Genomic DNA, 14,373 nt, shown 5'->3' on the forward strand with positions numbered 1-14,373 from the left:
ACCCCTCAAAGGAACGCTCTAAGGAAACGGTCTGTTTTGCAAAATAAAATACAAACTTCTGTAAGTCAGGAAGGAACTCAAATTCCAGAATGACGACCTTGGTAGATATGAAAATAGCCAGAGAACACTTCTTACATAAGCTATTTGTGAGAGGTGAGTGGACTCATCAGGACCAAACGGTCTGGCTGCAGGCAATCGCGCAACAGGTCACTGAAACAGGGTCAGATATATGGAGAGATCAGGGTCCATTACATGTGGCCCTGAGTGAATTATACATGGCTCCTAAAGTTAAAGATGAACACAACAAGATGGTTAGGATAGCGGCATATTTGTAGCTATATACGGGAGCCATGCAGGACAAATGTGCTGAAGGCCAAGACCAGGCAAATAGGCAACAGATGGCGTTAGAGAAGGCCAATTCTGATCTGGACTCTTCTGAGCAGAGGCTGCTCAGGAACCAGGAGTCAGAAAAGGACAGCAGACAGTACATCACTAAAATAAAGGAGGATATGGATGTGCTGCAACAGGAAAAGGCAGACCAGGATACCAGATTTCTGGCCTTGCAGAAGGAGTACCAAGAAGGTTTGGACTCCCTTCTGCAGAGCCAGAAAAAGCTGGAGCAACAACTGGACTTCAACAGGGCATGCACAGAGCAGGTAGCCACCCTGAAAATTCGATTACACACAGAGAAAGAGGAAAGCAATAAATTGATTCTGAAAGACCTGGATATCCAGGCAGAGTTTGATCAGGAGCGCCAGAAAGCTGGTGCCTTCCAAAGGCAAAGGGATGACCTGGCGGCACAGATGCAGGCTCTTAGTCAGGAAAGGGATACCTTAGGCCAGGAAGTCTGACACTTAAAAAGGAAAATGGAAGAAAATCACCTGGCCCTCCAGGGACTGGGTGACCTCTAAAAAGAACACCAGAACTTGTTAGAGCACACCAGGAGGGTGGAGGATGCTCTGGCAAGAAAGGAGCAGGCCAATAGGGACACAGCTCAGGGGGTAACCCTCCTGCAGCAGAGACTGGCCCAGTACTCCAGGACCAATCAGGAAGCACAGAGAGAAAATGAGGCTCTCTGTCAGCACAATGATAGGCTCCAGCAACAGGTAGCGATGCAGGAGAGACTGATAGAGTCTAGTAAGGCCTTAACTGAGGAACTGAAAGTGCAGGCTCTTGCATTGCAACAGGAAGCAGGGGCGGATAGAGATGAGGTTCGCTGGGAAAGAGAAACTCCTGAGCATAACCTCAGGAGCCCTAGTACCGGAGGCCTTCATCTCTCCCAGTCCCTGGACTCTGCCACCCCCATGTCACCTCGCGCACATGAGCCCAGGGCCACGGGGAGGGCAGATTACTATCCAGCTAGAAGTATGGGGCTCATAGGCCAGTACCTCCCAGGAATGGATGGGCGGGTATCCGGGTATGGACACCCAAGCACAGTGCAATTTAGTGGGGAACCCCAGGAGAGTAGGCCCATTAAGGGCATCCTGAAAACCTCTGCCCAGTTAGGTCAGTGGGGGGGATACCCAGCAGATCCTGGTAGCAGGGAGGGATCTGAAGACTCCTCTGAGTGTCACAGGAGACCAGGTCCCCACATTCTGCCAGCCATCCCCAGGCTCACAGAATCTGGGAAAACCTGGAACATCAGACGGGCACCTCTGGGAGCAGCGCTTCTGAGTCGGAGGATGAATGGACCAGGGTTACCCGAACCAAAAAGGCCAATAAGGCAAAAAGGGCCTTGCTTAAGGACCCATTGAAACAAATAAAGGCAATCAGGAGTGTCATCACTCCTTACCATAAGAACGCCAAGTATTCCGTTTGGAAACACTTGGAGCTCTATGAGCAAATGATGGAGACTTTCCATGTGAAGGACAGCAGTAGCTGCATCCAGTACGTCAAATGGACATTCTCCCCAGAATTCTCCAGTTTCTTTGCAGGGCTGGAGGACCAAAATCATTTAAGATGGTCCACCTATAAGGCGGCCATCTTGAAACATTTTTCTGTTCACAGAAATCCTCAAGAGGCTCACAAGGCAGCCTAAAATTTGCAATGTGGGGAGGATCAGGCCCCACAAGAGTTTGTGCAAGAATTAAAACGTGCTTTTGCGCAGACCACCAGAAGGGTGCGCACGGATAGCAGAGAATTTATCAATACATTTTTCCATGCCTTACCCAAATACATAATGACCCAGCTCGTGGAAGATTTTCATGAGAAAAGATCTTTAGACTGGGTCATTGAACAGGCTACCCAGATCTATGAGGTGCAGAAGCCCATCGAAAATAAAAATAATGCGCCGAAAAACCCCAAAACCAACAGCACCCTTGCTGCTGCCAAGGTGGCAGAGGTAAAGGTTGCCCCCGTTTTAGATTTGGAGATGGGGGGGCCTAAAAACCTGCCTGCACCAAATAATTCACAGCCCAGAAGGCCCTCGGGCCAGTCACAGACAGGGAGCCGAGGAGGTAGTCCCACAAATGGGGTCCCCCTCTCCCCTGACTATGTAGGTCCCCGCTACAAGGGAAACCGACCCATCCTGGGTTATGTGTGGACTCCTCCAGCCCAAGGGGGGTGGATCCAGCCAAGCGTCTAACCCGGGGAACTTCCCTCCTAACTTCCCCCAGGAGGGCAGAAATTCACCAAATCCTGGGCAGAACTTTTTTCCCAGGTATCCACCCAATTTCCAACCCCAAAACCATCCATCCTTCTTTCCCCAATTCCCTGAGCCCAGACAACCTAATCCGGGAGAGGGGAGGCCAAGGGTGGAGGGGTACCCAAATCTTCCCAATCCGGGGAATTACCAGAGAAGGGATAGCTACCCTACCCGGGATCACCCCAGGGGAGAAAATAGAGCCCCGTATCAGCCTGAGCGGGTTTCACAACTTGAGCACCAGGTCCAAAATATGGCACGGGATCTGGGTCACATACTGAGGGCTCAACAGAACCCTCAGATGAGCATGCCACCGCAGAATGCCCCAAACTCTGGACCTGGTGCTCCAGAACAATGACGGGGGCAGCACCCCGATAACCCACTGGTTCCCAGGGAGGAGGCACAAGGGGAAGGGGTGTGTAAAGCCTTGGAGGAAGCTTCCTTCCCAACTTGTAAACAGCCCCTGGAAAACCAGGAACCGGAAACAAAATCTCCTACCCCTGAAAGTCTGCCACCCAAGGAGCAGAGAGGAGGTAGGAGAAACAAAGTACCCAAACAGACCCAGTTTGTGGAGGAGGTACAGATCTTCCAATTTGAGGGAGAGGGATCCTCAGAGGATCCTGGGGAAAGGATCTTCTCCTTTAGAGATGGGGGAACTCCTCCCAAGGAAAAATGGGTCCCAAGGGACGCCAATTCAGACTGGGGAGATGTGGAGACTGAGCTACCGCCGCCCATCATTTCATCCCAGAACCCACAATACCGAAATCCCCTGGTTGAAACCCATCCTGGTGACTGCCTCCAAAAAGGGGGGGTGGCCCAGAACCGGAACCAGGGGAACCCACAATGGCTCTGATCTCCAGTTGCCAACTTTTTCTTTCAGATTCCCAAGACTCTCCACAGAATTCTGCCCAAATCTCTTCTCTCGCCATGTCCAAAACCAGAAAGTCAGCCCACCAGTTGTCCAAAAATGTGCATTATCTGTGCCCCCTTGAGGAGAAGGGGGGAAGATACTATGCCCCCGTACAAGTACAGGGGCAGGGTATAATTTTGGCACTGGTGGACACTGGATCCCAAGCTACCCTTCAGTCCAAAAGGGCCTTTGAGGAACTAAATGCAGGAAGGGGAGAGAATTACCATATTCCTCTCACCTCTCTTCCTGGACAACTGCAGAACTTTGACAGGAAGGAAATTCCTGTCGAGGGAACTGTAGATTTGTACATCAAAATTGGGCGACACAAGGTGAATCACCCGGTCATAGTAGTGACTCCAGAGGGCACCCCTTGTTTACTAGGGAATGACTGTCACCCCTAATAGATTGTGTAAACAAGGTCCTCTGGACCCAGACTAGCCGACCAATAAAATTAAAACAGAGTGTCAACCATGTTAGTTTAAACGGCACCTGCCACATGGTCGAACAAAAATCTGACCAAGTACAATTTCACTTCCAGAACAACCAAATTCCAGACGTGACAGTAATAGCAGTAGGACAACAGACTGGTGATGGGGGGGTCCTCTCTATTTCTGAAAATCAACCTTCCTTCCAGTTTAAGGTAGTATTCCACACTGGAAGGAAACACCCGGAAATTCTTTACTAATCCACAATCAGAAACTCTCACTCCTATAGTCCAGAAAGATGTGAAGTCAGCTCAGAGCCTGGCTGATATTCAGCAAATTGGAGAGCAGTTGTTCATTCCTGTTCAGTTAAATGATGGGAAGGACTCTGTTCTCGCTCGAGTGTGTGTGAACAACGGTAAGAGCTTCATCAGCGAAGCCATGTCCGGCCAACTCCCAAAAGATCCAGCCATTCCCACATTCAAACTGATAGGTGCTTCCAGGTCCATTTCCCATTTGTCTAATTCCAAACATCTCCTGCCAAGCAGGTGTATGCTCAAAATCTCCATTGGCAACAAGAGCATAGTCCATAATTGTTGGGTCGTGCGAGACGTCACGGCCACCTTTTACTTAGGCAGTGGCATTCTCAATCGCTTTGCCATTAGTTTGGACCTAATAAACTTCAAAGCTTGGTCCCGATTAGAGGATAATCCCATGGGCTTTGATGATCCAGAAAAAGCATTTAGGTCAGCTCAATTTCTACCTTATGCAGTTGAAATTCAGATTAAAGAGGAAGTCACCATCCCAGAAAGGACCCGACAATTCCCCCTGGGAGTGAAAGTTAAAAGAGGACAAAATGTGAAAAACCCTGATGCTTATATCCATCTAAATGCTTCTCTCCAACAGCAAGGGTTAGGGGTAAACCCAACACCATTAGTCAACATAGAACATGACACCATTCCAATAAAGGTGGATAACAGCGACTTAAAGAGTATTACTCTAGCCGGAGGCACCATTATTGGAATGGCGATTGATGACCGACATTTCTCCATTGATTTAGGAAATGAACTGTTAGGACCAATCCCCAAGGACTGTTTTGACAGTGACAGTGAGGACAATACAACACCAGACAGGATTTTCACCCGGCATGGGGGGAACTTCCTGGTGTACACTTCTTGCTCTTATGGTAAGGAAGATGTGACTTGTGACTTCAGGAGGGATGAGGTGATTTTCCAGGTCCATGAGGGCTGCCTTTCCCACCTGAAGCCTCCAGTCCAAATCAGCACTCTGACCAGGGACTTCTCCACCCAGCTGGAGGAGGCCGCTGAGATAGCCAAACCAGAAGTCTTTCCAGGCTTCAGGCAGATGGTGGAAGAGAGAGTCAACCTAGCTGATGCCTGTGTGACTCTGGAACAGAAGCAAAAGTTGAAACAAGTGTTCTTGGATTTCCAAGATCTCTTTGCGGTAGACTCATATGACTGTGGTCGCACCGACATCCACACCACAACAATTCCCACGGACCATGGAATGACTCCAGTGTTTGTGAAGCAATATCGCTTGCCTCTCGCATCCATGGAGTCCCTTACTGAAATAATTAAGAACCTTGAGTCCCGGGGAATAATCCGTCCAGTCCACAGCACTTTCAATAATCCGGTGCTGGGAATATGGAAGCCAAACAGCCAGTGGAGACTCTGCGCCAACCTTAGGGAGCTCAACAAACGGGTCCATACTTCCCGATGGCCTCTGCCCTACATTGAACAAGGGCTGGCCCAGATTCAGGGGTCACAGGTATTCACAGCAATAGACCTGACCAATGGATACTGGACCATGCCTGTCAGTAGGGAGGACCCATACAAACTGGCTTTTACCTTTGGGGGCCAGCAGTACACATGGACCCGGACTCCCTTCGGATACCTCAACTCCGGCAATGAATTCAACATTTTCCTACATAAGGCCATGCCCGACCTGGGTGCGAGGGGTAACCTGGCTTATGTAGATGATGTCCTCATCAAAAGTTCATCTGTGGAGGAACACATAGCGGAGATCCGTTATGTTCTGACACAGTTGAGGGCCGCCGGAGCAAAACTTTCCTTTCAGAAAGCACAGTGGTGTAGAACCCGTGTTAATTTCTTGGGGCATGAGATTACTCCTCAGGGTCTCTGTCCCCAAGAAAAGAAAGTGGAAGCACTCCAGAAACTGAAAGACCCCACAACTCTGCGGGAACTAAAGAGCCTCCTTGGACTGACTAATTACAGCAGAAAGTTCATTGAAGGCTACGCAGAGATCACTAGACCCCTGATTCATCTCTTGAAGGGGGAGGTCAAGTGGGAATGGGGTCCAGAACAATCCGAGGCGGTAAGACAACTCAAAATAAGCCTCTCGCAAGCGCCTTGCCTAGCTTACCCTGTCAGAAACAAGGAGTTCTTCCTGGAGATGGGGATCTCTAATATGTGCTTGATGGCAGTATTATACCAAAAGCATGACAAGGCCAATAAAGTAATCTCCTATGCGAGCAAAACTTTATCCTCTGTGGAGGAAAAATTCAACGATTGTGAGAAGGCACTCCTGGCAACGGTGTGGGCATTGAAGAATTACCGCCCGTTTATCCAGGGGGAACACATCATAGTGGAGACTCCACACCAGCCTCTGCAATATCTCCAAAGTGACAGAATCCGGGCCGGAAATGGGAGTTATTCCCGAATTACTTCCTGGATTCTGTCAATGCAAGGCTTTCCTGTGGAGGTCAAATATGGCCAAAACAAGTCCCCTCGCGCAAGGTCTGGCTGACTTGCATGATTGGGCCAGAGAAAATCGAGGACGAAAATCGAAAAATCAAGGACAACATGGAGGCATACCTTAATTCCCCACACAAAGTCTTTGAAGAAGACAAGTGTGAGGGAATGCCCACTGTCTATGTGGATGGATGCTCGTACCATGTTGACAACCACAGGGAGAAAGAACTGGTGGCCAGCGTAGGGAATGCCTGGGTGAAGGAGTTTCCAGAACCCTCTGCTGGATACAAAATTGAAGTAGTCAGGTGGCAGAGTTGATGGCTGTGCATCAGGTCATCCTCACTGCTGTCCAACATCAACTCCACGAACTGGTCATAATCACTGATTAGGATTATGTACGGAACGGGTTTGTGGAGCACCTGGTTAATTGGAAAACCAGAGGCATGTTATGTGCTAATAACAAACCCCTGAAACAGTGGAAGGTAATCCAAAATATTGATGATCTGGTCACCTCGAATGGGATGACCATCTATTGGAAAAAGATCAAGGGTCATTCCAAGGTAGAGGGACCAGACAAAACTGGAAATGACTTAGCTGATCAGCTGGCCAAAACCGGGGCCATCCAAGGTGATCTAATAGAAATAGAGTTCCTGTTGGGGGAAATCCAGGTCACTGCGATCACTAGGTCCCAGACAAATGCTCACAATGATCTTTCAACTGCCCAATGAAGCAAGGAGACCCCTGATGCTGATTTGATTACAGCTCTGAAGGGGGATCCAATCATTGGTAAGTTTTACCAACACCTTGAGGACCCTGAGAACTTTCCCCTGATGGACACAGATTACATTGGGAAAGAGGACCTAAGAGTGTTGATGAAATGTCCAAAAATGTTCCGAATCCAAGACGGTTTGCTGGTAAGGAAATCCATAGCTGGCCACAATCAGTGGGTGGTTCCTACCTCATTCTGAAGCCTGATTTTAAATCACGCCCATGATGCAGCCACCGCCGGTCATAGGGGGTTTCACACAACACTGGAAATCTTAAGAGAGGTTGCATACTGGCCACACATGGGGCAGGACCTCAACCAATACTTGAAGGGGTGTCTTGTGTGTGCCCAATTTCAGCCATCATCCCTCACACACCGTGCGCCTCTCCAAAAGAGGGGGATGACACTGCCATGGTCAGATTTGCAAATCAACTTTGTAGGCCCTGTAATCCGCTCGTCTAGAGGAAACAAGTACATGTTGACCGTTACATGCTTGTTTACCAAGTGGGTGGAATGTCTCCCAGCCCCAAACTGCAAGGCAGAAACAGCAGCTGCCCTGATGATTAACCACATCTTTTCCCATTTTGGTCTATCTCAAAGGATTGAGTCAGACAGAGGTAGCCACTTCACCAGTGAAGTAATGACAAAGATGTGGGAGATACTGGGGGTCAAAAGAAAGCTACATATTGCTTACAGTCCAGCTTCTTCTGGAGCAGTGGAGAGATATAACCGAACCATTGTGAGCATATTAAAAAAGTTTGTGGCAGATTCTGGGCCAAGTTGGGATATCCAATTACCTCTGGTCCTAATGGCCATCAGATCTACCCCTTCATCTGCAACCAAAATGTCACCATTTGAGTTGATGACGGGGCGCAAGATAGTGCTTCCCCAGCATTTGCTCTACAGGACCCAAAAGCAGACACTGATAAATGCCTCCACAACTCATGAGTATGTGGAGAATTTAAGGAAACACCTTCAACATGCTTTTGCCTATGCTCAGCGGAATCTAGAAAGATCAGCCGAGAGCATGAAGACCCACTATGATTTAAAAACTACCCGAAAGGAATATAAGGTGGGTGATCGGGTCTATCTATACAATTTCCAAAGGAACCAGGCCAAACAGCGAAAATTCTTGCCTACATGGAAGGGACCGTTTGAAATTATAGACAAGATCTCCCCTGTTGCCTATAAGATCTGCATCCCCAAAGGCAGTCTGGCGGAAGGGGAACACAAGTGGGTCCATATTAACCAGCTAAAGTGTTGCCATCCCAGGCACACTTTGCAGCAACTGGAGGAGTCCTCTGCAATACCAGAGGGGACCGCTCCAGATTAATTCAGTTCCAACCCTAAAATATCCCACATATAGTCTCTAAAATATTATACTCTTGTAAGCCACTGTCTTTGAATGATAACTTGTATCTCAAAAGTAAAATGTTAGGTATGTTAAAGTATAAAATGTATATGTCTGCCACACCATTAGTAGTGATGGAAAAATGTCTACGAATAGGTATTGCCGCTTTTCCTTTGTCGTCCTAGGAGAAAGAAAACCTGGAGACTGACCAAGGAGGACGACCGGGGACCGGGAGCAGAGACCCAAGGGGCCCGGGGTACCGCCCAATCCTCCCATCAGGACCGGCGAGGAGAACCGATCGATCCAACTGGGTGGAGGAAAAGATGCTGAACTGTGCCATATACCGGAAGAAGTTGAGGAGAACATCCCAGATCTTGCGAATTCCATCTGTGAAGGACAGAATGGCCATCGCAAGAGGGGGGGCTTGTGGGATGTTTTTACCCATGCATCCAAGCCCTACAATAAAACTGTGCAGTACTGGCATTGAAAACATCATGATGGCCAGAACTTCCCAGAAAATGCACAGGGAAATGCATGAAGAATAGGCTGCCACCCATTTTTGCCTATGTTGTGGGCACAGAAGGGCACTGCCTAAAACCACCATTGTGCTACACACAGTAGCCTGAAACCATTGCAAAAGGGGCAATGCTGATTGCCAAAAGCAACCCATAACTATTGGGAATTCATTTTATTCAGGTCAAATATGGCTGAATTATGGGCACAACATTATTTTACTGCAGAACCACACCAGTGCCATGTGCTGAACCTGGATAATATACTTCCATGTAAAATCTCTTGTTTGAAATGCATTAATTCAAGACTGATCCAAAAAAAAAAATGCATGCAGTACCAGCTTTGGACTCAAGGCAGTGCTAGCGGTCTAAACTCTGACAGGAGAACTGCTCCTTCAGAAGCTAATCAGCCTTCTGTGACAATTGGGACTTCAAAAGACTGTGAGTTAATTAAAAATCTAACCACATGCTGTTCCCAGAGACAATCTGATTTGATTAACATGCCAAAAGGCTGGGAAACCTTCTCACCTCAGAAAGCCCAGGATATCACATGGTCATGCTAACCAAATGCAAAGTGCCCCCCTGGTCTGTTGCCTCAGCTTGCTGGAGCCCACACAAAATACCTTTTCCCTTGAATAGGATATGGTGATTTTGACTGTTTCCTGTAAACAAAGATCTGCCAGCCAGGAGAGACATGTGATCACTGTCATCCCCAAACTTTAGGGGCGGACTCAAACACTGCAGTACTTTGAATTGAAAGCAAATATATATTTTACAGAAATACTGATAACTCTTGGTAAACAGATGACAGAAATGTGAAATTTGGGGATCCTTAAAATGAAAACTTTGCCCACAATTCAAGCCCAAACTCCAATTTGTGTGATGTTCAAAACCCCTCTATTTATTGATACTACAGACTCTGTGTTTAAGCTAGAGACATGGGAATTTACTGGAGTATGTATGGACAGGCCGTGTATATGTGTATAATTTTTAATGAAAAACCAATGTTGCATAACCCACTAAAATCGAAAATAAGTTGCCATTTCTTTACCCAAGCTCCTAGAAATGCCAGAGTCGGAACAGTGCCTACCTCATGTGATATATGATGTGTGTAGGTGATGTAAAAGCAACTGTGTAGTTGGGAAAGATGTATTTGGATCAAATATAGATTTGTGTGTAAAGATGACAGGGGAGGGCCCTCTGGCCATAAAATCTACCTCATCACTCTGACTCACAACTCAGTTCCCCCAATCAAGGAGAAAGGAAACCTTGGCCAATGATGAATTGAGAGAGGGGCTGGCTTAGTGATGCTGCGCTCACACCCACTTTCTAAACACATAAAAGTAGACCGTGCAGGACAAGTGGGGATTCCTTTTTCACTTTCCGCGGGACGCTCTGCCGGGAGACTTCAGACTTCAATCCATCAATTTTCAGAGACCAAGACTTTACTTCAGAATTTGTAAAGAACAGGCCTAACCCACAAGCTGAGTTCTCTTCAGCAATCCTCAAAATCATTTGCAGACTATTCACAGCCGGGCTGAGCTGTTGATTCTGGCCTGAAACCCTGTGCCAGAAAGATCCAGAAGCAGTGCTGTACCCAGAGAAAGCAGAGACACCCAGAAAGCAGACCAGAGATCCAGAGAAGCACAGGCCGCTGTATCCGGGGAGCTGACCCAGATGCTGTGAGCAGAACCGGTGCCTGACAGACCCAGCAGAGCAGAGCTGAGCCAGGCGTTGCGCGCAGAGACCATCCGTGGCGAGGGAACCGCAGCCAATCCTGACCCGATCCGTGGCGAGGTCCAGTCCTTTCAAAGCTAGGAGTGAGTACTTAGATTGTGACAGAAATAAGCTCTTAGTTAAAATAATTTAATCCAACTATTTTAATCTGATTAGAACTGTCTCCTAGAAATCGTGTCACCTGTCATTTCCAAAGCTGTCACCTGAAAACGACCTTTACAAAATCGTTCATATCTCTGGAACCGTTTGTCCTAGGAACTTGGTTTAACTTTCCTCTGAAAGCTTAGAATCTCAGCCGTAATCGCGATTCACGCACTCGCGAATTTTGCCGCGATTTGTGATTTGGCCTGATTTCTTTACCTGTAAAAAGATAGCAGCTTTTTGCTTTCCTTTGCTAAAAATTTGTTTGCCTCTTAATAACCATCCCTGAATCATTGCTAAAGTGAGCCTGAGCTCATCCCAAGTATCTCTCACTCACCCTGAACCTCCTAAAGGGAATTAAAAGCATTTTCAGCACATTTCTCACTTCACTGCCACCACATTCGAAGCACTTGGGCCTCTGTTTTAAAACTCATACCTGTTTCCTCTAAGCTTGCTGGGGGGGAACAGAATTTCGTATTGTATTTGATTGCATTCCTGAGAACTGTGTGCTCCTCTTTCCATCTCCTTCCATTTCTTACATTGCATAGGGGAGGGGGTGAATTGCCAGAGAAAAAGTGATTATCTTATCTTTTGCTAAAATCATATCAAGTATTTCTGTACTGCATTTTATTCCTCATTGCTTTTCCCTTGAAACCATAAAAGTATTTTTGCTACTTTATCCATCCTATACTAACTCCTCATTGATTGTAAAGAAGTGTGCTAGTGCCAGATTACCCATTGTTGATCAACATCATATGTCTAAGTGTACTATCAGATATTAATTTATTATAAAAGTGTGATATATATATATTGTTTAATTTTTCAAATAAACCTTTTAATTTGCAAAACAAACCTACTTCTTGGCTCAGTGGGGTCAGGGGGATTCTAAGAGGGGGGTGTTATACAAGGGTTGTCATCCAGAGTACTGAACTGGATATAAAAATACATCAATAAGGGTTTTCCTCAGCATCCCAGACTAGGCATTGACTTAGCTGTAGTGTTGATTCAGAAAAAAATAGTAGCCAAAAAGGAAAGCTGCATTGTAATTAACTTATGAAAAAAACAAGGGTTTGTGTAATCATCCTACCCTCCACCCTAGTGTTTGAGAGAGGTATAATCCAGGTTTCCCTTTTGCCCTAGCACACATTAGGTCTGGATGCAAATTCACAATAACAAAACTTGACCAGATTGAAAGAGGAAAGCGACTGATTCTCTAACTTTAATTTGGGTGTGGTTGGAATGGGATAGGAGTTCTGCCTGGTCACTGCTGCTTATAGGCTGCTTATAGGCTTGACTGGAGCCTACGGTGGCCCACCTTACATTGCACTGCATTGAAGATATACAATCACTAGTGGTTACTTACCCACTGGGATGGGCTCGACCTGGCTGGCTGTTGGTAGCACTGCTAAGGACTGACTAGAGTGGATACTTGAACAGCGATCTGCCTGCAAAAAGAAACAAAGTAAAGATGACAAAAACCCAATAAACACAGTATGTAGCATATAAATACAGTGCAGGGCTTGTAACAAAGATATGATGGGCGCCAAAGCATCCCCCAATAGCTAGGGGCTAAACCATAAAAGGAGTAGAGCATCCAGGACCATTAAAGCTGTATACAAATTGAGCTAAAAAACAATAGATGATTTGTGACATGTTGGCATATTCCTTGTTTCATTTGGAGGATGCAAATTGCTAAAGAATTTCCAGATAGTAACGTGCTGGTGCAGGGAATTGGGAATGCAGTAAATAGGTAAAGGTCGTTTAAATATAAGCTTTTAAATAGACAGCAACTGCAAGGGCTTGTAAAAAGCAATGTGTGTGTGAGTGAGACTTGATACAGAGTGAACACTGACTGAGGAATCTGTGCCCAGCAAAGCGCAACGCTATAGAAAGGAATGCATTGCCTACCACGGTTCTCAGTCACTGTGCAAACACTGGTGTTTCTACAGAATCAGTGCCATTAATGAAACACAACCTTTCACCCCTTGACAAAACAGGAAGTGGCATCAAATAGCATTGTTCCTAAGTACACTACGAAAAATATGGTTATGATTTCACTAATGTGATATACATTTCATCCAAGAATGGATCACCTTATGTATGATTAATATCAGTGTATATAGATCCATATTGTCAAATTACTGTGAATGCAAGCAGACGCCCAAGGCCAAATGATAATATGTTATTGTATAGTACTTACGCTTAAGCTCTTTTTTGTACAACAAATATGCATACAATATCACCCAACGTGTGTTGGCACTCATTTATTGACCTCAGAAGAATGAAAGGCTGAGATGGCCTTGCTGGGATTTGAACCTGCAACCTGCAGATCACACACACATCGCAGCAGCGAGCACTCAGCTCAACCCACTGAGCTATCATATCGGCTATAGTAAAATGAGCAATTATTATGTAGTGGATACCATTAAACTGGTAACTGAGATTTAACAGCAGACCAGTTAAGTTCATCTGCCGGCCTGATGCAAAGTTGGCCGCATGCCAAGCATGCATCTACTGTTCAGGCTTGAAAGGTTGGTAAACTAGGGAAAGCAGCACACTCGCAGGACATCCCATACTCTGAGCACTTGGTACCTCATACACGCAAACAAACATCCTGAACAGCATGCCAGAGAGATCGGAAAGATAGACACATTACAACAAAGCATTCATTGTGGCACAATGAAGACTAGTCAATGGCCACTTGATGTGCTATGGTCAAACACAAGTTTTTAGGCACAAGGATGTTGTCAAGTGAGTGAGGACACCGAGATGGAATGTCTTGTGATGATCATAACAGAGACCACAGCAGAAAAAACATGCTACAGTTACCAGGCCGAGAGGTGCACAAGCTGGTGGTTGTGGGATTTGCATGCAAATGACGGATATGAAACAGTAGGTGGTATGCGTGCAAGACGCCTCTATAATAGCTGAATATTTTGAGGCAGGTTCCATAGTGTGACTGGTGTGTGTGACTGGTTACTCAGTTCTGGGCGTGATACTGTGAAGTGGGAGGAGTGGCAATGCCCAGAATAGGTGTATTTGTAGAGTGCTAGTCTTGACACACAGTTTGTGTTACCCAACTCAATGATATTCACTGCATGGACCCCGGAAGGATGACGTGCCAAAGAGAGGCCTACTGAGATTGGACTCTGTGACCATGG

The sequence above is a fragment of the Ambystoma mexicanum genome, chromosome 4p (genome assembly GCF_040938575.1).
Source record: "Ambystoma mexicanum isolate Mex_15411 chromosome 4p, UKY_AmexF1_1, whole genome shotgun sequence".
NCBI lineage: Eukaryota > Metazoa > Chordata > Amphibia > Caudata > Ambystomatidae > Ambystoma > Ambystoma mexicanum.